The sequence below is a fragment of the Amblyomma americanum genome, chromosome 9 (genome assembly GCF_052857255.1).
Source record: "Amblyomma americanum isolate KBUSLIRL-KWMA chromosome 9, ASM5285725v1, whole genome shotgun sequence".
Taxonomy (NCBI): Eukaryota; Metazoa; Arthropoda; class Arachnida; order Ixodida; family Ixodidae; genus Amblyomma; species Amblyomma americanum.
The window spans coordinates 82,857,445-82,885,257 of record NC_135505.1 but is presented as its reverse complement, the minus strand read 5'-3'; the positions used below and the strand labels follow the sequence as shown (position 1 = coordinate 82,885,257).

General features: G+C 43.0%; 1 long non-coding RNA gene across 1 annotated transcript; it reads left to right on the top strand.

Annotated features, from left to right (window-relative positions):
* The first annotated feature begins 963 nt into the window (after positions 1–963).
* Positions 964–12,708, top strand: LOC144105575 (uncharacterized). Its single transcript, XR_013308833.1, has 3 exons — positions 964–1,024; positions 10,749–10,835; positions 12,489–12,708. It is a non-coding gene; the product is annotated as an uncharacterized LOC144105575 (long non-coding RNA).
* The last annotated feature ends 15,105 nt before the right edge of the window (positions 12,709–27,813 follow it).

The following is a 27,813-nucleotide window of genomic DNA, read 5'->3' as shown; positions in this document are numbered from 1 at the left end:
TAAAATTTGTGGCGCCCCCCATCAACAAAACATATCCTGCAACGAGTAGGGAAACTGTCCCGTTACGAAACCGCTATGTACGTACACATTCGTTCCGCTATATTTACTCTGACAACAAGGGGCACCCATCCTTGGAGAGTTGTGTATCGAATTTGGTAGTCAAATAAAACCATATGGGTTGTGGTATACAAATAAAACCACAAATAAATAATAGGCAAACTTTGTATTCATGCAATTACTAATTGAAGCGTTATCATATCACACCGCTTGCGGAATTCTAGGTACACGATGAGCCCCCAAACGAAGCAAGTTCCATTTGGGACGGTGTATCTCGACAATGGGTAGACGTGCATCGTAATTTCTCTGATAGATGGCGCTAGGCGTCGATCGCTCCGCTAGGCGGCGTGAGTGCACGCGTAGCCGAGCATGGTGCCAATCCAACCCGTTTCAAAGGGTATTACAGTCCCTTTCTAGAGACGAGGGGCGTGTTCTTCGCTTTCTTCGTCTAGTAAACCAAAGAGGTAACGCTGGTTAGTTCAACGTCTTCCAGACGGTGGCGTCCTTTTTTTATACGTTACTCGAAAGTAGATGGTATAGATTTCTATGCTCGCTATTGAAGTTCAGCGATTGCAAACAAATTTCTCTCTTGCACGCCAACAGACTGCGGTACATACAGGCACTAGGAGAAATGCGCAGTTATTTTAAAGTGTCAGATGGCTCTTAAGAAACCTCTCAGTGAAATGTTATGCGGTGCTTGCATTCCCAGTAGAATCACCGGAGTTGGGGGTTTTAGCACTCGCTTGTCGTGTTATTTGCGTGATGTTTTTAATGCCTTATTTTGCTTTTTTCGCCTTTGCGGTAAGCGTCTGCAACGCTCCACGAGCCATTCCATCCTGTGGGGGTCCTGTCTTTGATGTGTTTTACTACAACCCCAACGCCAAAAAATGCCATCATGAGAGGAGTTGTACTTACCGCGGCAACAGCTTTCCTACGAGGGGAGAGTGCGAGAAAACCTGCCAGCGGAGTAAATGCGCATTTTATATTTGAAAACCTATTCACATGCAGCAAATTAAATTTATACGAATTAGAGCGCTAATTTTTACAATCTCTTAAAAAACAATTTCAAGTATTAAAACTTCACACTTTTCTTTATCTTTGTTTTAAGATTTGGCAGGCGAACAGATCGATCCAACAATCTGCAATGCTAAAATTAGTGAGGGGTAATTCCGTAGGATTAAGGTTGTGTAACAAACACCATTGTTATACTCATCTTGGTATAAACCTCCGCACACATCTCTGTAGAGTCTAATTTACTATTTTAATTATATAAATTTTAACAGCAGCATGAAGTCTTCCGGTGTTCTTAAGAATATTTATTCCTATTAAGTTTTGCCATGTACCAGAGCCAGTGTTCTTTGGCTTTGAAATATAATAACATTCTTTATATTTTGCGTACATCCCAAAATTCTGCTGTTCTGAGAACTTCTTTGTATAACGTTCACACTTTTTAAAGGAACTGCGCATTCTAAATCTTCTCAGAGTGTTTTTACTTCCCAACTAGGAAACATGCGGTGCATACTTAGTAGTTGAAGCACTACTTCGGAGTACGTAATAAAGTCCACTCTATTCCAACCCGAACGCTAAACAGCTCGCAGTGTCAAAAATTAACCTCTCCTATTCCTCTCAAGATGCAGCGAGTTTTTTCAGACAGTGGTTACAATATTTTCGGTCACAAAATATTTTGTTTCAAAAAAACAACCTTAAATCCTAAACTTTTCTTTGGGGGCGTTTAAACTGCATGACGCTCTCGTCATAATAGCTTCGCGCTAATGAAGCAAGCGTTAAACTCGACAGCTAGTTATCACGGTTATCCCGTGTTTTCTGGAAGGTTTACTTTACACGATTCTTGAAGAAGGTGTTGTGTTTCCTTCCAACCACGAGCTATTGCGACGGTAATAAAACGCGAACAACGTGGCACATTCGTGCTCCGCTGTTCAAATTTCTTGTGAACGTGCTTGTACCTGGGTGGTGAAAGAAGAGGTTAGAGTCGTCCTAGAGTGCATTACTGACGACTGTAGCGCCTTTTTGCTACCACCGAAGTAAAGCGTGATGATAATAAATCCGAACAGCGCATCGCCCAGACACCACTGTGTTTGGGTTTCTGTCCGTCGCCCCTGTACAGACATAGATGTCTGTACTTTTAAAAAAAATTATTTCCAACACTAACCATTATGCGAAAACCGCGTTTATAGACCTTTTCTTTGTGATAGTTTTTACACCCTGTTAAAACCGCTAATATACTGCCTAGAAAAGTAACTTAACCACACAATCCTGACTTGTACTTTCCGGACATGTTCAATATGTTTTTACTTATTTGCTGAAGCTGGTATTATGAGCTTACTTGTTTCTTAAAAACCAAGTGCTCGTAACAAAAAATTAAGCCCATCCATGAAAGCATGTTTCCAAAAACAGATCCTTATAAATAATAGGATTCTGATTTCGGAGCTTTATAGATAGAGCAGCAGTGAGAGAAACTGTGAACATAACAAGAATGATAGCAAATTCCGCAGTGCATTTCTTCTCTCTTTTTTTGCCGTTGTCGTCAGTCTATAGTGCTGCTTTGGAAGTAAATGATTGAATCACCTAATAACATCCGGGAACACTCTCAATATATGACCAGAAATGTTATTACATGTACACTAATTTATTAGTTTTATTTAATTATTACATCCCTGGAATTGCTTTCTGCGCCTCTAAGCAGCTTTACCGGACACTTGCATATCCGAGGAAAAAATAATGTAAATCGATTTGGGTAATCATATAAAATGAGGATATGTGCTCTAGCGTGGCAGCAATTGTCAGTTGGAGAAATGATCTGCTATGTGGTGCTTGGCAACCGCCTAATTACTACCCCTACTCCTTCCGTCTAGCTACTGAGTAACCATCATGCGAATCACGTTCTCCTCCTAAACACTGCTGCTCGTTTAACTTATCTCGGTGCGGTTAGGGACGGTGCCGCCTCATTAGCGCCGCAGGTTCTCGCCTGGTTACCACGGGCTACATCTTGGCAAGTAAGCCATCAGGTGAGCAGGTGAGCAGTGGCACACTACAGGTGCTATGGCAGGTGCTGCGTTCGGTGGGACTTGGGTTGCTTTCGTTGGGATGGGACCCATCTCACTCTTCCCGACCAGCCTCTCACGATTAAATGGGGTGCAGCCTGACACAGTGGACAAGTTGGCCGCCCACCAATGGGCAGGTGAGCAGCCTGCCGCAGAGCCGGCTACAGACAAGCAGACAGACAAACGCACAACGCCCAAATGCGGGTAGGGACCAGTATTAGTGCTAGCGAACTGAAATATAATATCTCTATATCTTTCAAAATTTTATCCGATGAGACCGTTACAAACAGTTTAAATGTATTTATAGCATTCACGCTGCAAAATATTTAATGACTTTTGCAAAACTGGTAGCGCGGAAAGTTAGCGGCAACTGCTAGCTGCTAGGAGGTCCTTCAATCGTTCAGAATGAGTCCGGAAGCGGCTGACAGTGTGAAGGTTTTTTCCCCGAAAATGGCAAGTGCAATGCCACCTGGGCTGAGCAGGTTCTCTATAGCATGAATGGGTAACTTCACCGGCCCGAGGCACCCTTTTAATATCATTTCGCAAATACGGACGCTGTACATTCTTTCGTTGTCGCATAACGCTTCACCTTCCGTTAAGTGCAAAAAGCAATAATATTGTACTCCTAACTGTTAGTTAAAGGTTAAGAGATCCCTCATGCCCAACTACACCTTCTCTGCCGCCTAGGCTCTGCCAGCACGCAAATATATGTGCGAAAATGATCAGTCTAGAGTTCGTATTGATAGCTCTCTGGGAGTCGTACCACTCCAGTCCCAGTGGTGCAGCGGATGAGCAATGCGCTACTGCCCCGGGAGATAGGTGTTTCAAACACGGCCACCGGTAGGGCTTATGAGAGCCAGATTGCTCTTCCTGAGTAAACATCTCGCGGCCAGTCGTTAACTTAACTGCCACCTGCCAGGGAGGGCAGTTTGCTCAAGACAGTTCGGAACGTTTTGATGACGTCACATGGTAACATGACCTGGGTGTAAGGTGGCCCCCTGCTTTTGTGGTCACAACAGGGCCACCGCCGATGCCAAGCATGCCGAATTTTCCGCAGAGCAGAAGCCATAACGCTGTTGTGTTAATATTACCAAATGCTCGAACCAGAGCTTGGGAGTAAACCATAAGCATATAGTGGACATGACTGATAACCAAACAGATAATTCTGTAATACCATGACACAATAACAATCACGAAAAAAAATCTTGCTCAGCTGAGATGTACACTGTTAATTTCTGAGGTCATTCACCGTAGCAGTTTTCAGAAGGTTAGGAATCTTGTATTGTAAAATTTTGGAGCTATAATTTGTACCTAATGCACTGAGACGGGGCAGCTGCTCTAGATGAAATGAAGAGGGAGGTACAGGATGTGCATGCAATTAGGTCAGATAAAGAATTAATGCCGTGTATAATTTCGTGCTTGTAGCCCAAAGCTATCGTCAGTTGCACTGAGAAAACTGTTTTTTTTTCTCAAAAACTCCAATTAAGTAAAATAGTGTAAAAATGTGAAACATTATTCCAATCCCTTTTTTTAAACGCACATTTTCTGTACACGTTTGTAGCGGCTCCCCACATAGGTCCGCAACATTGGAATCGAGATTTTAAAAATATAACAGCAGCTCGAGAGAGGTTGCATTTATATGGCGCGGGTAACTTTTCGGCGTACAATTATATATGTGCTGAAAAAAATTTTCTGTAACCCATAGTCTGACCATAGTCAGAGATTCTTGAAAACAGCCATAATTTGTGTTTTACTAGGACACTAAAATATTGTATTCAAAGTCGATTTTATTTTTGAATAAAAGTGCACATGTTTTCTTGTTATAGTGCAAAACACTGGTGTTTGCTCATTGCTGAAGTGCAGAAGTGGTCTCATTTACCAAACCAATTGATTATTTTGGATCTTTTTCGTCTAATAAATGCAGTGTCATTTGTGTGTATCAGAAAACGTTAATTCTATTTAGTTTGCCAGATATTTCTGGACACTTTCTGATACAAAAGCTGCTAGGGTAAAATAACTATTTCTAGGAATCCATTACAATGTGCAGCGTTTGCAGCAAACGTTCCTATAATTGCATACTTAAATGAGTGTATAAAGATACTTAACTGTTATAAAACATCATAGGAACGAATAAGAAGCATACAGGAAAAACTCTACACCGAAGTAGCATTGCAACTGTAATGCAAGTTGATGAAAATAAATGATGGTAGAGTAATGCAAATAAAAGAGAATAAAACAATGCTACAGTGATCGAAACAATAGAAGATTAAATAACAGCACAGCCATTTGTATAAACATAAGAATATACATCCAGAAATTACACAGCATTAAGAATCTTTTACATAGCATCTAGCGTTATTTAAATTATATAAAATGCGGGGGGGGGGGGGGAGCGGGGGGAGATATGAGTTCGTTAATAACTACCATTCATTCACAAAAGGGGCGCCGTCCTGGCATTTTAATTTCTTGTGTTTACCGAAATCGGGAGGTGGTCTAGAGACTCCAGAATGGACAAATAACTTGTGGCAAGGCAGGTAGGGAAGCATAGCATTTACAAAACACTAAATTCACAATTGTTCTTTCTTGAGCCAGGTCTTAAGAATGTTCTTAAGCCAGTTGGCGATAGTTTTAAAACATTCTTCTTAACAAAATACCTCACTACTCATAGAGAGCCTCCCTTTTAAATAAATGGTATCCTAGCCGAAACTCCGAGCATGGAAAGTTTACAAAATTAAGTAGCGAGTTGTAAATATTGGTGAGAAAGGCAATGACGCGCTGTACTGGTTTTATATTGAAGTCATTCATAACCAAATCCTTTCCATTTTTTAAGCCAATAAAGGTATTGTAAACCTGTTTTCTTTAGTTAGGCCTAAAATTTGATCTTGTTTGTGTATAATACTGCCATTGCTATTCGCGCTTTTTATGTTAGAACAAGGAATAAAAGTGTTCACAGCGTGGTTTTCCATGTAATTTGCAAGAACTCCACGCATCTATTAAGGAGTATTGATGGTGTTGTGTTAGGTGTGGGGTTCTTTGGTCTTAATGTGGTAATCCTGATAATATAATCATAAAAAATCATGATGCAAAGGCCCCGAAGCACAGAATCTAGGCCAGAGGTTATCTGCAACAAATGCGAGAGGGTGTCATTTAGTTTACAGATTTATCTTTCTAATAGAGGTAAGATTGTATCGGACTTTACGCTTACCCTCGAATGCCGTACGTATTCTGTAAGGTGAATGTCAATATCATTGCAGTCGAAGGCTTTGGAAAATTCTATAAGAAGACCGAATACTCTATCTTTTTGTTTGCGGCATTTTAAGGCACCGAAGACATCTCGATGATGACTGCAGCGGGCACATGAATATTTTTTTTCAATTTGGAGGAACTGGTTAGTGTGTTTGTTTATCGACCAAAAATATGTGTGCAAATTATATTCTTCAATATGTTTTTCCACTCCCCTTCAATATGGCCCTTTAGTTACACTACCACGGATTTATGTTGCTTTCGCTTAGTTTAAAATCGCATTCAAGATTCGCCTTCATAATTCGTAACAATTCACCTTGTCAGTACTGCTGCTTGAGTGGTTGTGAATTTGGGCGAGATACCTAGGTGACAGGAGGGCCTAGCTACATCGGCAGAGGCTGCTGCATTTAACGCAAACAATGCAGGTAAGGCTGCGAGAGAAACAAAACGCGTCACTGACGCCATGAAATAGCCAAGCTGAGTTATAGCGCTTGGAGAAGTGCACGCATCGAGAGAAGGTAGCGCGTTTTCGATGGCAGAAAAATAGACCAAGGGAAGGCTGATGCATACAGAGCACCAAAAGGAGAGAAGATCTGAGTTTGCTGTCCAGATACCAAATGTCGCTGGTCTCAGCGACGTCTGAACGCGCGAAACAGCCAGATAAATTATGCGATCTGCCCGACATCAAGCTAAAAGAGTGCGAAGGCGGGAGTACGCACTGGACAAAAGAGACCTGCCTATTTGCGCAAACCAAAATCAGTAAGCCGTTCAGAACAATGTAATACTGAATACGAATCAATTTTTATTTCCGCCCAGAATCTGCATTATTTGTCGGCACATCACCTATAACTGCCTGTTAACTGTGGGCGCGAAGTCTCCCATTCGCCTGCATCTTCCTGACCTGCACGATTCCGTGAAATTTGCTTTCACAATCTCCCACCGCCATCTGCATTCGAAAAGAATATTTCTTTTCCACTGCTCTCTTAGGCCTATTTTTTCAGTCTAGTTCCAATTCGACATCAATATTAAGAGCGTGTGGTCTCTTTCGCGGTGCTGACTTTGTGTCTCATAACCGTACTTCAGGTGATTTTCTTTGTATACTTTTCAGTGCTCCCATAAAATAAAGTTGAATCATTTTGTTAGCGTCGAGGATTTAGCAGCACCAGTGTGTATTGGCGAGACGAGACTCTTAAATGGTTGTGTTTAGACGAATGTCAATAATCCACTTATAAGACCTGCAGGGCCTTCTACGTGTGCTATAAGCTAAACTTTACCACTAATGATAATCTTATCATGATTCGAATGTGAAAATATTAGTGTATTAGTGCGAAAGCACTCTTCTGTTGGATAAACCTCGAGCAAGATCTTGTGTTATTTGTGGGCTTGCGCCAAGCGAAATAAAAAAAGGAAACAGCTTCTCTGGCCAGTACACGAGAGCAGTACACTATCACCGCAGCCAGATCACGCCTCTTTTTAAACTGCAGCGCACTCTCGCGCTGTGCATTGCAGAGCGTCGTCTTCATCAACTTCCATTTGCCGCGCGAATATCACAGAGAGAGAATCCTCTGTATACGTCATCGTAGGTATCGTTCATGAAATTCTGCTTTCGCACGTTTGTAGAATTTAGCCTAAAATCCCGTGTCCTTTTTTAATTACTATTAGAACAAGATTACTACTTCAAGCACTTACCTACCACTTTCAGCGCTTGCTTGCTTTCTACATCGTTAACTGCGGTAATTTCACGTTCATCAAAATATCTAGACCGACCGGGATACCATTCAATTATGCATTATACCTTATAGAAAAAAACAGATCTGCTTCGTTAGATATTGTTTTGTGTAGCTTAAATGATGAAAACCTGTAAAACATAACTTAACGAATCGTCATACAGAATGAACTGTTACAATTTGAGTAGGAAACGCTTCAGCATGAACTGATCTGCGCTTCCATTATTGGAGAGCCCTGGCAAATAAAGTCCACAAAAGGCCGCGCACCTCAGTGAGGGAACTCATCTTTCTACGTGAGAATGCGGATATATACTGTAAAAAAAACCTGTACCGACGGTGAGTGTCTTTGCACGCTTTCGCTAAAGGTTTGAAATAAAATGCTGGCTATGAAGGATAAGTTATCCACCTAAATGCACTTTGGAAACCAAAACCTGCTCTGTCCCACGAGTCTTAATTTTTTGAGCTCAGCTATGTGCACTGCAAGACTTATGCTTTCCTAATTACGTTATATTGTACTAATCTTCCCCCACCCGCAGCCGCATTATTATTGAAATACTCCAGATATATAAATCAGCCACACATTTTTTTCGCCTCTGCTATGTTTCCGAATTTTGGCAGTTTGCGTTCTCACTTCTGCGTCGATCGGTTATTCGCCTTCCGCGTCGTCATGGCCATTTTCTTATATATATATTAGTTATGATGACGTCACCTCCCATTTGATCTTGAGCAACTGTGCTCGGTTCCTCCCCTTAAACATTATTCGTATACTTCTGACGACCATTGGTGGCTGTGCTCCACTACTTTATTTTACGTCAGTTTTTGCGTCACCAGCCTTCTGGCATCAAGGTGCGCATTGGCTAGACAGAACTGATAATACAAGTACGCGCGGTAATGGTCAAAAATGTTCAGGCCATAGGCTTTTATTTGAGGAGCATAATGAAGCCATCAAGGCGCGTTTAAACTCCAACAGGCGCTGGGAAGCTACAAGGAGGTTTCTTCTCGCAGTAGAGGAGCTCGGTGTTTGACTTGTCTTCCGTAAACCCTCCGCTTCGCGGAGCATTTTCTAGGAATTTTTTCCACAGAAAAGTATAACCTGAGGCCTGAAGCGCTCTGACGGGTGGTCACATGAGCGAAGACGAAATGGGCGAACAAGGAACAAGTATAGCACGTTTAGTGCAAAAAAGCTACGAGGTGGTTCAGTGAAAAGCGCCCTTAAATTTAGAAAATATGTCTTTTGTGGTATAAGGCGTCTACTGCGGCTGAATATTACCAGCGTCGGCAGACATCAGAAAATCGGTGAAGAACAATAAATTGGCAGCCGGTTAACATATTCTTGATATTTAGCTGATGACAGTAATCCAGTTGGTAGAAATTGGACATTTTTAACCGTTAGTACTTGTCATGTCAGTTTAAATTTAGAGTTTTGAATAGTCTGGCACCCTCGGCGCAGCTGCCCAACACATTACCGCCACATCGTGCCAACATTCATGTGCTTTCGACTAGCACGCAGACAAGTCAGCCCCTACGTTTCATGTAACTGTAAGTAAAAGGGAAATTTTGTGGAGCCACATTGCCGACGGTAATCGTGTTCTCATATTTCGAAAACCTGGCTATTTACTGACGACCGGCTGTAAAGCTCTAATAAAGAGAAATATAACAGTAAAAAGTTAATTACCAGAACTTATTAAACAACTAACTAGATATTATTGCTCACCTGTTTTCTGTTGTCCGCTAATGTAGCTATTATGTGTCGCAGAGGCCACCTTGATTCATTAAAAACGCCATTTTTAATAATTAGTGGGACCCGCCGTGGTGGCTCAGTGGTGGCTACTGATTCGGAGTTTCCGGGTTCTAACCCGACCGCGCCGTCAGTGAAGGGATAAATGAGGGAGTGAAAGAAGAAATAGGTGCCGTAGTGGAGGGCTCCGGAATAATTTCTTCCATACGGGGATCCTTAACGTGCACAGACAACGCACACCACACGGGCGCCTTGGCGTTTTGCCTCCATAAAAACGCAGCCGCCGCAGTTCGGATCGAACCCGGGAACTTCGGCTACTGATCCGGAGTTCCCGGGAGTACCCTCCACTACGGCACCTCTTCCTTCCTTTCTTCTTTCACTCCCTCCTTTATCCCTTCTCTTACGGCGCGGTTCAGGTGTCCGGTGATATATGAGACGGATACTGAGCCATTTCTTTTCTACAAAAAACAAGTATTATTAAAAATTAGGGGCGGTCTTCTCTGAATAACCTGTGATAGTTTTTAGTTTAGGGAGATAAGCAAGGAGCGGTTCTTTATTTGCTTCATAAGTACCTATTTCTTACCTATCCTGCTCCCAACTTCGCCCTCTGTGTCAAAATAGGCTGCTGCTGTTTGCCCTGCATAATCACATATCCTTAAAACCACTCATCTTTTAGGCTATTGTACTACGTTGCCTCTTTCCAAGCTCTTCAAGTTACGTTAGATTTCTTCATATTGTTTAGCCCCAACGTAGTGCATTCCGCGTTTGCGCCATCAGTCATACGCTGCATAACCTTTAGTGAATTCAACAGGAAAATGAAATCAGCGTGTTAGAGATTGTGGAGGGGTTCGAAGTCGCTAATGTGGATCTATAAATGGTCACGAGGAATGTGTTTTTAAAGAATTGGCATGGTTGTTGCAGGGCGGCCTAAAGTGGTGCCATACTCTGGGACTGTTTATTTTGGCGGCAACTTTGTCGAGCGTGCTGAGACACCCTAAGCGACACGCAGTAAGTATTATTCCTGTGGTGTCTACAGAGCAACTAAGTTACTTAGGATATGGTAGCATGATTTGTTAACACCGCTTCTCAGTTAACCTTTACGTCTGTTCTACATAGTAGCTGGGGTATAAGTTTTAAAATCGGAGCACTAACTCCCGAGGACTAATATCTAAGCGCTAATAAGCTTAGGTGACTCAAAGCAATTTTCTGCCAAAATAGCAGGGTTGTCAGAGCTTTCCTGGCATGGTTATTTGCGGTTACAGTACTGAGGCGACCGCCATTCTTCCCTTGCTCCGTTCCCAATGCCGAAATGTGAATAAGGTCGCTTGAACTAAAGTGCAAGTATTTAGCATACTGGGTGTTTCACTTAACATGTTCTGCAATGTTTAAAGGTTGGCTTTTTAGTTAGAAAGGCAAATTTTTGAATAGTAATTCCAGATATGTAGCGCATCAGAATACAGCTAAGGGATCTTGAATAAACAGCGCGAACAAAGACGAGCACAAAAGACAAGAAGGCGAACGACACGGCTTGTTCTTGTCTTTTGTGCTCGTCTTTGTTCGCGCTGTTTATTCAAGATGCTTAACCAACTAGCCCGCCAAAACGTGTTAAAGCTAAGGGATGACTTGTAGGCTGGCTATCTAATACTGAATGTGCAGCCGTTTAACTATTAGTTTAGTCTATTTATTGCTGGGCATGTAGTCCATCCTAAGCGATATCCATATAATTTCTCGTATTCCCAATCGGCAGGCACCCTTGGCGCTTTGCCCCCCCCCCCCCCAAAAAAATTTGCTATTTCGACGAGTTACATGCACGGGGAAATTGCTTTGCCTGGAAGCTTTGTCCAATGCATGTTTTTTGCGCGATAGAGGGCAAATTTGTTGTACTGTAGCGGCGAGGTAACCGCGTTTAAGAAATGATAAAAAGAGATATCAAGTTTACTTATGTCGCAGTACGTGCCCCTTAATTAATAAGCACACTAACATTTATTGCTAAAACGTTAACTATTCAGTATGATTTAACATCACTACTGGCTACAGTCGTATGCAACTTAAGTCTGAAGTTAAACTCCATCCACATTCCGGAGAACCGCACAGAATCCTTCTGCAACAAAAAAGCAGGCAGCACATAAATCATTTCCTGTTGCCTAGATAACAAACTACCCACAAGAAAAAAATTATGAGGTCTAGAATTTCGACACCAGGCTAGTTTATTATAGGCAAACATTAAAATCGTGTTTAGTTTACTGTTGTACTAGGATAGCGGAGTAACAAAGGATGTCGTGGACCGAGGCCACGTGTTAGCAAGTGCTGTTTTTCTTTTAAATTTTCATCGTACTATAGCCTTTAAACACAAAAAATAGTACTTTATTAACAAGAAAACCCACTTTTTTGAAATACAAAACATGTTAGGTGAAACACCCGCTGGACAATAAATATCACAGCGCTTTCAAACTCCTTTCCTCATCGTACATTCAGCCTCGATACCTTGTGTAACATTTTGAACAACTAATATGCGGACAATATGCTGACATGGCGATCACATTACACATTTTATAGATGCTTTTGTGTAAACTTTTTATTCTGATGTGCTACACAATAATAGCAACTCTACTTTGGTTGAGTTCTGTGTAAACGTTTGTGTATCTTTTTTACTTTCTTTAGCACACCCAATGGATAGTGGCGACATTCTGCAAGTGGGAAAACGCGATAGATCGTGCCACGTATCTTTTAAACCTGACATCATTTCGGCTGAAATGACGCATCACGTACGCAATGTAGGTCACTGCAAAACTGACAAGCTTCGCTTTGTCAAAAGCAGGGGAAAGAATTCCAATGTTAGCATAGGAGAACGGGAAAGCAATAAAGGAGTGCGTGTTTTTGTTATTTTGTCCTCTTTTTACACTGTGCCGCTCAACCAGAAATAACGCGTCCATGAAAAACATAAGGAGTTTCTTATTACAACTGGAGTCAAATCAGTTCTCATCGGAACATTTTAGAAGGGGTTTGCTCTGCGCGTTCTGAAGGAAAAATTACTTTTGCTGAAGGCTGCATCTGGAGCAAAACTGTCATTTTGATGTTCATTGGGGCCAATGTAAAAAAAAAATCATTTTAATGTTTCATCCGAAGCTCTGACTTTGTTTTCTCGCTCTCTAGGAACGCGAACGTTGAAGACAAAACACTGGTCGCCAATAGGTGCCGGTGCCGTTAACGGTTTTCGTGTGCATGAATACGACCTTAGAAGAGTAAGATGAAGAAATATGAACGGCGGGAACTGCACGAAGTTTGTTTAGATTCGCAGGAACTTGTTCGTTCAAAACATGCTGATATCCTGCATGTGCAACGTGTGCCACCGCAGTAAGCTGGGACGAGGTTCTAGAGTAACAGCTGGGACAATTACAGAGAAAAAGTTGCGATGCCGCCAGCAGATTGAAACGTATTATGAGGCAGTGGTGCACTAAAAGCCTCGCTGCATAGCTATGAAGTTCAAACACTGTCATTACAAAAGGGTGTCACTTTCCCTCTCCATGCCGAAGTTCCCATGCAAGCAGGTGCACAGAGATCAAATATCTGCCCATGGAGGAAACTTAGTGAGCATTCATGGCCAGACAGGATACTTTGTTTCCTTTTGGCAGCTGCCTAAGTTTTCCCCGCAAACTATTGTATTTTGCTCCTCGATTGGAATCACAATAGGATGTCGTGATGCTTTGAATCTGTTACCATTTTCGAAGGTGCGGCTTTAGCCAGGCTTTTCATATTCACTGACCGAAATACGGAAACCAAACATTTCTTTATTATATCTTCGTTGATTTTTGAAAAATTCCGGTTCGGCAAATATGTGAAACTTTTGTGCCCTCTTCCTCCCAATTTTCCCTTCCACAAAACGACATTTATTTTCCCAGACAATTTGACTTCAAGAGTTACCTTCCAGGCAATGATATCTTTTGATACTTAAGCTTTTCATATAGTGTTTAAATTTCACACAAAAAAACATGCTTTTCTGGGCGCAGTGAAAGGGGATGCTAAACTACGGAGGCACACGGCCATTCCACAGCACCTCTACAATGAAGATGATCACCATAGCTGAAATTCGCGTACGTAATGTAAGCGATTCATCGGCAGTTAAAGCGGTTGTGTAACAATTTGATCGTGAAATAAAGCTTTATGATGTTTCTAATATTGTTGCTAGCCTTTTGAGCACCTTGCTGCCGGCGAGACCCTTAATATTGTTGCAGGCTGACAAAAAGTGACTATCGGTGCTCTTAAAGACAGCGACGCTGCGAGTGTGTGTGTGTGTGTGAGTGTTCTTGAAGCCTCAGGTCACAGAGCACATCTCTGCGTTGCACAACTGTTTGTGGAGACGTCCCCGTAACAATATAAAGTCCTTATTCTTCATTAAAAACTTTTAAAATTGTTTGTTACTTAATATTTATATTTGTATGACACGGATTTCGAAAAGAATTTGCCAAAATATAGATTGGTGCTATCTGCTAAGCACTTTGGCCTCCGGCAGAAGAGTAAGATATACAAAACAAGGAGACATATATGTGCTTAAACCATTTCCTTTCAGATAATAACTCTTGACTGTGTCTATGTGCAATGAGTCACTGCTGACAAGACTCTGTTGAGGGCACTTCAAAAGGGTATAAATTCTAACTGCAATTTTATTTTACAGGGCAAAACACTCAGAAGTGAAGTGAATACCCACCACACATTATCGTTGCATCATCGTAAGCATAAATGGAACTTGGTGGAAAAGCCATAACCCATTATCAAACAACGTATTTTGATGACCATTAAGAGCGGCAACCTGGAGTTCAGAGACTTGACAAACCAGGAAGAAGGGGCGAGAAGCTGTAGTCGAAAAAAAAAGCGGCGTAGAGAGTTCTCTTTACACTTTGGCACCGGCTGCTCACAGGATGGGTTTTTACCCTCATGGCTGCTGGCTGGTAATGCCTGGCGGAGGAGGGCAAAGTTGTAGCGGCTGCAAGTTAGGACTACGGGTGGCATGAGCAATTATTTCTTACACTGGTAAGTTTATCAAATAGGGGCAAAATGTGCTAGAGAAAGTTCATAACAAAAAGTTTTGTCGGAACAAAGGTAAGTATCCTCTACTACACAAACGCATCAAAAACACTAGAATTGCTCGAAATGCTTGTTTAGAGCTTTCGAAGAGTACATCTGTGCCATTGTAAATTGAATATACCCCATGTAGGTCTCACGAATATTCAAGAAAAGTGTGCCAGCAGCTTACGCAGAGTTGTAGAGAATGGGTAGTTTGGTTAGGCTACCCGCATAGCATGGCAACACAATCGGTGTGAAATGAAAATGATATCATGAGCCAACATACTGATAAACATTGATCATTTTCTGTACGATACGGAAAGCTCACAATATAAGGGTTTATCACTAACCAATTCCTATCTCGGCTTCGTTGCTTTTGTTTCCCTATGGTGCATATGAGATTAACAGCTTCAGTTCATGAGAATAAAACCATTCACCTTTCGAGGATACCGCGCTGGGAATTCATCCCGTATTTCGATTCTGCCTCATCTTACCAGCGTTTATAGGCTGATCGCTTCGAATGCTAGTCAGATGTCTCTCGCCAGTGTGTAAAACCGTGTGTTTCATTTGAGCAATTTATTTCTTTGCATGCCTAATAAAGGAGCTTGTCCAACGGCAACTCATCTCATCGAGCGTTCTTTCCCCGTGCTGAGGAAATATTTAAAAAGCAAGGGCCACATGGCGAAGTTAATATGACAAATATATACCACCCAGAATAGTCGCATTTCAGCAAACACATATTTAGGTACAAACTTTGCCTCTGCGAAATAGATATCCACTCCCAGGCGCAAATAATACTTTATAAAGAACTTATTGAGCGCTGACATCTGAAACAGTCCAACCACATAGATAAGGCGCTATACTGCGCACACAGGGGGAGTTTATTTTATAAGCGATATTTTAATACGTTGTGGAAGCCACTTAAAGTAAGTTCTACAATGATTCTAAAAAATAATGTATTTTGAAGTAGTATGAAAATGCGGGAGCACAGAGTCTTCATTTAATGACGGGAGTACAGATCGTCAAAACGGTCTTATTATATTTAGAAAACCATTAGGTATTATACAGGTTTTAATCAAATAAAACTATGAATTTAGCTTTATGACAACAACTTAATCAAATTCCATGAACTGCCTTGCCTGCGGCCTACACTGAAACAATGAGATATTAGCACAGAAGGTTCAAGCACAGGATTATGCTAAAGTATTCGCCAATTGCCCTGAATGCGTAAGCTATAATCCAGAAAAATCACAGCTCATAGCGTAGAGTAGATCATATAATGTTTTTCAACCAGGCTCATTACTAATGCTACAGACTTAGTATTGACTCATAAGAAGCTATAAACTCGTTATTTGGGCTATAAGCAAGTAGTTCCATATTCTGAAGCCCTGCCGCCTATACCCGCACAAATATCCTTTCTTCTGTAAGTGACATCCAGCGTTTATCTTCCAAATGAGCGAAAATTTTTCGAGACTAAGTACTGAGCGCAAGACACTCCCTGAAAACATTAGCCAACTGTGCGCAAAGACGTCAATAAAATCTTTATTTTTCTTGAGCAGTTTATTTACCAATTTCAAGGCTGAAGCTGGTGAAGGCCAGACTCGGTGATGTTTTCATTTTGATTTTGGTTAGGCCTCACTAGCCGCGATGTCCAGTTTAGCAAAACTAACGTGGTATATAACTGGCACACGGTGTCTCGTGGCCGCGAACAGGAGTACTAAGGCGTTCGGTTTATCATGCTTCCGCGTGTTTAAGCCGAGTGCGCGTCTAGCGGGAATACACATTTGGCGCAGGAGTGCACGATATAAGTTCAAGACGTTCAGTATCAATGATTTGCAGAAAGCCGGGGATTGAAGAGCGGGCTTCCACACAGGCAATAGTTTGGAAAACCAGCAGATAAATCGTCATGCGACATGGTACTGATGGGGAATATGTCTGCATTACTGCATCAGAAAAAATTATATGATCAGACTACTTTTACAATGTTTAGATAGAAGCAGAGGGACGAACTATAGAAGCTGCTAGTGATTGCATGTGTGAGTCATTGCAAGGGAAGTTTCTGACAACCACGAATAGAAGAAAAGGCGGAGCTCTTCACGCGGGAAGTTATCAGATTGGGTACGTAGACATCATATGAAGTAAACGTTCTCTGCCCAATCCCTACTTGACGAGTAAATGATGTCCAGACACCTACGATTCTTCCTGCCTCTTCTGTGGAGCAGTTGGCATACTTTTTCACACAGTTTGGGAATGTCAAGAAAACCCACACTTGGACAACAATCCTGATGCGACATATTAGTACTGGGAGACAACCCTTCGTAGCTGCACTCCGCTCGACCAGAAATTGCTGGATGAGAGGGGCCGGATTATGCTGGCGACCAATGTGTTCTCCTACTGAGCCCACCCAGTATTTATGCTCTTAATAAATGTTTTCTCCTCCTCATTCTCTCGTTTTGTGCATACTAAAACGATACATACTTGCCCTTAGCGCACTGGGCTGCTTCTCACCGAGGCTATATAGCTGTGATGATATTTTTCTGCTCCGCATAGAGGGGCTTTAAACTCTACATAGAGTAAAACGGGAAGCACTGCCAACGATGAGGCCTGCGCCGCGGTCAAGGCAATTGTTGCTGATATTTAATGGTTACTTGTCGACTCTGTCCAAGCGAATTGATGTCTAGAGACCGTGCAATTGCGGAATAGACATTTAAAGAAAAATTAGGAAACTCATTCTGTAAGGTAAGACCCGCTTTATAAGACTTACCGGACAAGGTACTCCAAGAACTTATCCGGGTTGTCTTTTTCGCTCTGCTGTCATCAGTGTTAAATTCTTAGCGGGAATTACCAATTTACTGCAAACAGCTCCGTCTTGGCAGTATATAAATATGTCCACAATTTTAAATTAGCGGAAATATTTAAGCATTTTCGAACAGTGCACTGCATATTACATTGTGGCTTTCAAAGTTGGAGAAAAAAGAAAGAAGAAAATGAATCAATATTTACAGGGAGACGTTTCCATGAGTAGCATGGAAATGTGGGAGAAAAAGAGAGACAAAAAAATGAACGAATATTTACAGGTAGACGTTTGCATGAGTAGCATGAAAATGAGTCGGGCTTATTTCTTCCTATTCGGTTCTCTTACAGAAAAGCTCAAGTCCTGGAAATTCATTAAAAAAGCAATGTGCTACTGGCAGGACTGGTAGCATTAGAAAGATGCCTAAACTTCATTCTTACTCCCGAACGAAGTGGCGTTGTAAATAGACGGAAAAATATGCGGGAATAATTATACGCACACGGCGATTATGTGCTATTCGCTTGTGATCAACGGAAACATTTGCGCAATTCGTGGTGTTTGGCGCGACTGCCCCTCTGTCAAGATTCGCAGCAGCTAGCGTCGGATTTCTGGAGGTCATTTAGCAAAAACCTAGTGTTGCACAAGTACCATGTCGAGACATCGCACGGAAAAATAACAAAAATACAATCGACAACACTTTATCAGAGCTGCACATGTCGCAATATCACTGAGAGAAACCGCTAAGGTTGCCTGTTTTCGTTTCATAACCCTGAACCTTACTATTTGTTATTGAGTGGCTTCTTACAGAGGTTGAGAGCAAGTGACGACCATCTATGAGACGTACTTGAATCTCTCATTTTCTTATCAGCTTATAATCTTTAAGCAGGCGCCGATATAGCTTTCGATAGGTGGTTCCTTTCGACGCGGGGACCACTAAAGCCAGCCAAAGTATGAGACGCATGCCATGAAGTCATTTGACATTATTTGCATACGCCTTGTGCCAATTAGAGCAGTCACCTAACCGTCTTTTTAAAGCATGTTCGGCACTGATCATGCCGTTTTATTGGAAACCAACGAGAGCAAGCGACAATTAAGAGGAAACAGCAGCTGTCTGTCATCTCGCTGGACACCCCTGAGCCATGCTGTGGGAAAATAGACAGAAATTCAGGTGAACAGAAAAGTATGGGCCACAGAAGAGTACACCTGAAGAGGCCTGCATAGAAATGTGGCCGCAATGCTATCAGCGCACACCTGTGAGCTATAAAAGGGTCGTGTTTGGGGGGGAAGGAGCGGGGGGTGGGGAATAAGAGTGTGGAATAAATAAAAGAAAACAAATGAAATAAACAAAAGCTAAACAAAAACGAAATGTATACATCAAAGGTAACCGTAAGCTTGCATCAGATGTAAGAGCGGATTAGGTAACAAGGCGGATTGGTCAAGCACTATGTCTTCAGCGTCTGTTTTAATCAAACACATATCAGCAATATCGAAAAAAGGTGGTCAGGTGGTTACAATTGCTGGCCGTCTTTTCCGCAAATCATATAAAATGGGCATTTATTCGGCAGCATGATATGAGGTGATATGAAAGATAGCGCTGATAGAAGATCGCGTTTTAACTGATGTCTGTGGTTGTTAATTTTGTGAAACATTAGCATTCACGAGAGATTTCTATGGAGAGAAAGGCTAGAAAGTTCAAAGCACTTTTTACTGAAGTTCAGCAGCAGTGCGAGAAAGTTAGAGAATCTAAATTGGGCCAACTGTTCTGCACTGAATATAATTGATTAGTAAGAGTTTTATGATAACCTCTTGACCTGAATCTATAAAAAATTTAGTCAAACCTCTTGCAAAGTGCATATAATAGCAGAGCTACTGGTTTTATATTTTCAGACAAATGTTCTTTCCCTAAGCTCGTAAGACAAAAGCTGTGAAAGGCACAATCATAGGCTAGCTTAAGTAACATATCTAAGAGCATCACGAATGTCACTGTTGGGAACCAATAAAGGCATTTTTATTTTGCTTTGACCATAGCACCTATTCAAACAATGAGTAGTTACCGCAGCTATGAACTCCACCTGAAAACGAACCAGTGAAATAATGACGTGCAGTTCAAAAGAGTAAAAAATTGCGGAAGAGGTTGGTCTGAGCTTATTGGGCTGTGGACAGGTCGCATACCGGGTGGATATATGCCGATGAGATTGTTCTCCTAGCGGACGGCATTACAGGCATTCAAGGCGTGGCAGACATTCGCGGAGAAGAGGCGGGACCTCTAGGACTGAGATTTAGTGCTGAATATTGGGGGTCAAGGTTTATAATGAAGATCCTGGTGCGACAAGCTGGAAAACTGAGATTTACATGCAGTTGAGGCGTGCAAGTTAATCAGTGTCAGCAAAAATGATGGCAGAGATTATATTGCAGACAAAGGGGATAGTAATATAAAGCCAGGAAAAAAAGTGCAGCTGCTACAAAGAAACGCACCCTCTTGGGACGCAACAAATATAAAGGTGTTCGAAGAATTTCAAAAAGCCCACTGGTACCGGGCTTGACATTTGCAAACGCTGTGCCTTGCTTCAGATCTACCATAAATTCGGCACTTGAAATGAAGCAGAGGGCAGTCCGCAGGCTCTCATTGGGATCTCATGGAAATACTACTAATGAAGCAGTTCAAGGTGACATGGGGAGGTGAGCATTTGAAGGACATGAGGCAAATGTAAGGTGGAATATAAAGAAGCGTTGAGGCATAAGAATGAGAAACGATGAGTGTCAAAAATTCTCAGTTACATTTACCGCTGTAGTATCGACACGACACGGAGGCGAAGCTGGCTTGCTAATAAATGCATATTTCAAAGGGAAGAAGCTGATAGTAAGACGACCTTGAAAAAAAGTACGATCCATATAAAATGTTCACTGGCCAATGAAAACTCAGCCTATGTTGGTGTTGGATAGGAGGGCTAAATCTAAGGATGAAATGAAATTTTTTTTTGACAAATCAAAAGGGTGTGCTTTGCTTTCTAACCCAATGCTCGGTGCTTGTCAAAGCTCGCTTTTCTTAGAAACAAACATATGTATATGCATTCAAGATGTATATCTTTTTCCGCTGTCACAAAAGTTTACATTTCACCGCCGCGTTCATTCAAACAAATCATTGGCAGCATTTTCTGAATTTACTGTTTGATGTGCAGCCGCATTCCTCTAATACTGCATAAGAAATTCTTCACTAGTAGCAATTAAATAAAGTTCAAAACCTTCCTTAACCCAGTTTGGCTTGTTCCCTAGCCTCTTAGAAGAATAATGGTCTCTTCGGCAAGCAGTAACTTGTGCTAAAGGGAGACAATGGAGCAGCTTGGTGTGCAGCACTTAGTTCTTTGTCTCCGGATAACCTTGACTGCGCACATGCCTAATTAAAATGTTCGACCTCTCGACGGGCTTTTCAGCGGGCAGCCGTGATATCCCCTACCATTTTGCTCTTCCAAGTACTCCATTGTTCGTCGTTGATAAAGGGTACAATCAAGGATGCACGAATTTTTATTTTCTGGACACTCAGATTTTCAATCGAAGTGAAATTGCCGATGGGTAGATGCAGCATAGCCTTCGGTAATGACAGGAGTGTCTGGGGATGTGCTTTGCAAGTGGCTGCTTTACATGTTAACTGGTTTGACGGCCTCATTATGACGTGCTGTTAACAGCGGAAAACTGCGTTCAGAGTCGTGTTTTTTTGGCTGCCCATCGCAGCTCGAAACGCGGATCTCGAAAGCAGCACAGCGCCTCGCTTGCTTTGTCCACCTTTTGCTCGGTCCTTCTGCTCCTGATATTTTTCCGGTACTTAGCTAGTTGTTTCACGTTGAGACCACATAATGGAATCCCTGGGTGCTCACCGGGACCAGATGTATTGTCTTTGTCTTTACAGTATCCTTTCACGAACGTTGAAGGAAACACAATTAGAGTTAGCGTAAAGGTAGCAAACAGTACCAATGTTTTCATAATGAAACTGCACGTCGAGGTTTGGCTCGAGAGTAAATAACAGGGCTTAAGTTTACCCTTTGAGCACCGCAACTAGCAGACGCGCTGATCAAGCATATGCTGAGCACAAACTTCTGGTTATGTTTCCGTCGACATTCGGTGTACCTCAGTTGTCTGTTTTGGCACCGTTATTGCCTTTATACTATATTGTTATGTTTCAAAAAATCTCACGCAAAATCTACTTGTACGCAGATGACAGCGTCGGGTAGAGCCTGGTGGATAGCGTACATGATGTTTTCGCTTTAAAACACAATGTAGGCAGCATCCAACAAAGGTGTACCGCGTGGAAAATGACGCTATAATTAAGTAAATACAAACATATTTCTTTTAATTGAAATCTCAGCCGAATAAACTAAATGTAGTGTTTAAATTCTACTCCTTTCGAAAAAGTTTCTGAATTTAAGTACCTGGCTGTGTTCTTAAGAGAGCACTTTTAATTGAGAACCGATTTTGATCACGTAACTAGCAAAACATCCAGGTTGTTGAGTTTCTTGCAGCGACATTTTCGCAAAGCCCCTGCAAATCTAAAAGATATGCTGTACCTCACACAGATTAGATCCATTCTTGAATATACCAAAGTGGTGTGGTGTTCAAGTATGGCTACATTATCAAATCTGTTAGAACCTGCACAGAATCGTAGATCCCGCTTTGTTGTCAATGACTACAGCTTTAAACACTGCGTTTCAGCAATGAAGGATTATGTTGGTTGAGAACTTGTTAATACTAGGCGCCTGCAAAGTAACTTTGAAATGTTCTACCAAACCTATTTTGATACTACCGATTTATTAACCTCTACGTTTCCCTGTAATATTTTATATCTGCACTTTGTTATCTTGCGTGTAGGGTACAAGAAATCGGATGTCGAACAAGCACTTATCAGAATCTCTTCTTTCCACTTGTCATATCTGTGTGGAACACTTTGCCTAGAACAAGGTTGACTGTACATCTGTGGAAGCGTTCCCTGAATTTATTTATATAGTGATTTTATCCTAAGATTGCATAATTGAGTGTACGCGAGTGGGTGCGTGTTTTTTCGTTTATTGTTGTTGCAAGTGTTCTTAGAATGGTCCCATCATAAAATGGTTTCTGAATGTTTAGCGTCCCAAAGCGACTCAGGCTACAGGGACGCCGTAGTGAATTTCGACAACGTGGTGTTCTTTAAGGTGCGCTGACATCGCTAAATACATGGACCTCTGGAATTTTGCCTCAACCGAAATATCCACCTGACTGTCACCCCTCCCAGCGTTCGCCTTCCAGTGGAAACTTGCCTACGACCCGACCGCCGCAGGCGGGATCGAACCACTGAGCCACCGCGGCGGCTCATCATCTGGGTCTGAATATTGAACTTGTAATTCTTGATTTCGTGGTACGTCCCCCCTGCAATAACGGTTTACGGCGCTGTAGGTATCCTTTTATAAATAATTAAAAACCGGCTAATTCCTTCTTTGTACTGAGTGCCGTAAGTCAGAAAGCGCTTTGTTCGTTAGTAAAAAGCTATGAGCCTCGGTGTAAGTTTTTTGAGTGTCCGCTAAGTAACACTCGTTTCATTAGAACACACTGTCACTGTGGAAAGTGCAATTTATGTTTTTAAACTATTCTCAAGGGGTATGGTTTGCACTTAATTTGCTGGCTGCGTGGTTTGTTTTCGTGCATTGTGAATTAAGCGTACACACAAAAAAAACTGGCTTAATAGCCGAAAGAGTACAAACACAACCGTACTGCGCAGAAATCTTCAATAAAACCTTCCAAAAATGTTGCATCCTGTTAATACGCTTCTGAGCCAGTTCAATCAAGTGTCGCCCGATACTGTGCACATTCCATAGTTTCATTCCGCCGAGCTTATTTGGTACGTTTGTTTGCACTACTGACAGCTTGCCGAACATAACAAGGTTAAATCGATGGCTTAGCCTGCAAATGTTAGCGTTCGCCTGTTGGCTATTCTCGAATATAACAATAATTTGGCAACATGAAAAATTAGCGGAGTTGCCTGTCAGAATAACATAGTTCGTAGGGTGAACCAGGCATATTCTAGAACGGCTCATAGGTGCATGTGGCCACGCTCTATGGTGCAGTTTGGCGTTTACCGTATGCTCAAGATATACCGCTATCAGGATGGACATTATAAAAGACACGCTCACCTGTACATGATAACTACAGTTTTTTTTGCAAGTTTGTTTTGCCAACACAAGGCTCGCGCAGGAGATGACAAGGCATTCGGTTGTGGTTATCACTGCAGGACACTGATTTAAAGACAACTGCATTTCTGAATCCCGCCCACTGATTCTCCGTAAAAGTAAAAAAAAACCTGATGGCTAATAGGGATGATGTGGCCAACGTATTCTGGGATGCTTCTAATAAAAACTGCATGTGCTATCTTGTCTGAAAGCTTTTGGAAGTTGAAAATTTCTGAAATTTGAAAAGAGTTTTCTATATCTCGAGCTAAGTCCAACTTTATTATTAGTTTACCTAAAATGCAAGAATATTGCTTAAAATTTCTTCAACGTTTTTTCGTTGGCTTCTCTGTGAAATTACCGGGAGGAGGGGAAAAGGTCGTACCCAACAGAAGGTTCCAGGAAGAGTGGTCATCTGCTGCATATAATACTGGGCAATATTGTCACGGTGTTGGTGACAAGACAGCAACCCGTTAAGAGAGGGCTTTGTTGGGAGAAACGGCGAACTTCAACGTCCTTCAATCCGCGCGCCACCAGCGTCAACGTCTTTTTTGCTTTAGCGCCACCTGGCATTCCTCCCCTCTTTAAAAAACGCGCAAAGATGAGCGCGCGAACACAAGCACACACAAGCACACTCAAGTATACAAGAAAGGATCGAAGTGTCTGGGGGGTCACCGTGCAAAATATGGCTTCATGCGTAGAACATGGATGATCTCTGGACGGGGTAGTCGACGGTTTCTCTGTTGTGAGAGCGCCGCGTCCGGTAGTGCCTCGTAATTAACGTCGCTGATGCGCCGCAAAACTTTATAAGGACCGAAATAGCGGCAAATGAGTTTTTTGGACAAGCCTCGGCATTGAACAGGTACCCATACCCAAACCTGGTCGCCGGGATTGTAGAAGACTTGTCTGTGCTGGACGTTGTATCGACGTGAGTCTTTATCTTGTTGCTGTGTGATGTGAAGACTTGCTAGCTGACGAGCCTGCTCGGTTTCGTGGGCAAACTCCTCAGCGTCAGCAGAAAGCTGGTCATCAGTTGCGCGAGGGAGCATTGCGTCGAGCATCGTCTGAAGGTCCCTGCAGTTGAAGAGGCGGAACGGTGTGAAGCGGGTCGTCTCTTGAACTGTTGTGTTATAGGCGAATACCACGTACAGTATGATGATGTCCCAAGTCTTGTGTTGCACATCGACGTACATCGCCAGCATGACCGCCATGGTCTTAAGCCGCTCTGTCAGCCCATTTTCCTGCGGGTGGTAAGCAGTAGTTTTACGCTGGGTCGTACCGCTTAACTGAAAAATTTCGGCCGTCAGCTGCGAAGTAAAGCAGGTCCCCCGACCGGCAATAACGTAGGTCGGCGCGCCGTGCCGAAGTAGGATTTGATTCATGAAGAAATCCGCAACCTCGAACGCTGTGCCACGAGGCAAGTCTTTGGCCTCGGCGTATCGAACGGGGCACGTGGTGGTGCAATAGGCTGGAGGAGCCCCGGAGGCTTGGCGGCCGGGGCCTTACGGCGCTGACATTTCCGACAGCTATTCACATAGCGTTTAACAGCAGCGGCAAGTTTGGGCCAGTAGAATAGCTGCTGTATTCTGGAAAGCGTGCGAGAGTATCCCAAATGACCAGAGGTTGATTCGTCGTGGCACGCAGAAAGTATTTCCTCATGAAGTGTTGTCGGCACGACGAGGAGGTACGCTCGCGAACTGGAACCAGGGTTTTTCTTATAGAGCACGCCTCGTTGTAGGGAAAACTACGACAGGTGTCGAGAAAAACAGTAAGGAACGGTGGCTGACTGACCTTCTAGATAGTCAATGAGGGGTCGTAACACTGGATCGGAGCGCTCCTGGGTTAACAAATCAGAAGAATGGATAGCCCCAAGGGAACTGATGTCGTCGTCCATGTCGGCTGTTGAGAGTTCGAAAGGTGCACGAGAGAGGGTGTCGGCGTCTTCATGCTTATGTCCGGACTTATAGACAATGGTGAGGTCGAACTCTTGCAGGCGGAGGCTCCATCGCACCAGGTGTCCAGACAGGTCACGGAGGTTGGCCAGCCAATACAAGGAGTGGTTGTCAGTGACCACGTTGAAAGGGCGACCTTAAAGATAGGGGCGAAATTTCGCAGCGGCCCAAATAATGGCGAGACATTCTTTTTCTGTCGTGGAATAGTTAATCTCTGCACGTGACAGAGCGCGGCTTGCATAAGCGATCACTCATTCAACGCCATCCTGGCGTTGCACGAGAACCGCGCCGAGACCGATGTTGCTGGAGTTTGTGCATATTTAAGTGTCACCCCGCTCATCAAAATGGCCAATAACGGGCGGCGTTTGAAGACACAGGTGGAGCTCGGCGAAAGCCACGTCTTGCTCGTGGGACCTAACAAAAGGTGTGGCATCGCGGGTGAATCGAGTGAGCAGTTCTTCGAGGTGAGCGAAATTTTCCATAAAACGCCGGTATTAACTGCAGAGCCCTAGAAAGCGCCGCACAGCTTTTTTTCATTTAGGGGTGGAAACTCCGTAACCACTGCAAGATTGTCGGGATCGGGCTTCACGCCAGAAACGCCGACGACATGGCCGAGAAATTTCAGCTCCTAGTAACCAAAGTGGCATGTTTGCCGCTTCAAAATCAAGCTAGCTGAACGAAAGGCTTTGAGGACCGTCCGCAGGCGTTCAAGATGTTGACTAAACTAGGCGGTGAAAACCACCACGTCGTCGAGATAGACTAGGCAACACTGCCATTTAAAACCGCCAAGGACAGTGTCCATCATGCGCTGAAGGGTGGCTGACGCAGAACGAAGACCGAAAGGTAGAACCTTAAATTGATAAAGGCCGCCTGGAGTGACAAAAGCCGTCTTCTCACGATCCCGTTCATCGACCTCGATTTGCCAGTAGCCACTTTTTAGGTCGATGGACGAAAAATACCGAGTCCGCCGAAGGCGGTAGAGAGTCGTCAATACGTGGCAATGGGTAAACGTCCTTCTTCGTGACTGCGTTCAGCTTCCGGTAATCGACGCAGAAACGCAGTGCCGTCTTTCTTTTTAACGAGGAATACTGGCGAGGATCATGGGCTGTTGGAAGGCTGAATAACGTCATCTTCGAGTATCTCCTTAACTTGGGACTTAATGACTTCACGCTCTGTAGAAGATGGGCGATAGGGGTGTTGACGGATTGGGTGTACGTGATCGTGCGTCACGATGTGGTGCTTGGCTATGGTAGTTTGACGCACTTTCGACGAGGAGGCGAAACACTCTCTGAATTCGAGCAACAGTGCACACAGCTGTTCCCGTTGGCTGGTTGACAGCGCGGAGTTGACATCGAGGCTCTCGAGGAAGAAAGGAGGCTGCACTGCTTCTGAAGAGAAGAACTCGGAAATATCAGAGATGCGTTCGACAAAGGCTACGGAATTGCCGCGAAAAAAATGCAGATGCTAGTGCGTAAAATTGGTAGCAAATACCTGTGACTAGCCACTATTAATTTCATTTCATTTCATTTTATTACCTTAAAGGCCCCAAAAGAGGGGTGTTGCATAAGGGGTGGCAACAATTAAAAGCACAGATTCACAATAACAGGAAAGTTTTTACAATTTCAGCGAAAAGACTTGAGCAAGTTATGATTGCAACGTTGTCTGGAAGGCCGTTCGAGTCTGCGGCTGCACGAGGAAAGAAGGAATTAAAAAAGTGACGGTGCGTGAGCGTGGACGGGCAACTTGTAGGTGATGGCTGGTGCGATGAGATATGCGTGCTGGGGGAAGAATATAAGGTGCGATGTGCATAGGGCTTTGGAAGAATTTGTGAAATAACGACAGGCTGGCAATACGACGGCGAAGCGATAAGGGTGATAATACGGATGCGGTTTTTAAGGAGGAAACGCTGATGTCATTTGAGTACGATGAATGAATGAAGCGAGCAGAGCAATTTTGAACAGATTCGAGGGCATTGATGAGGTAAGCTTGTT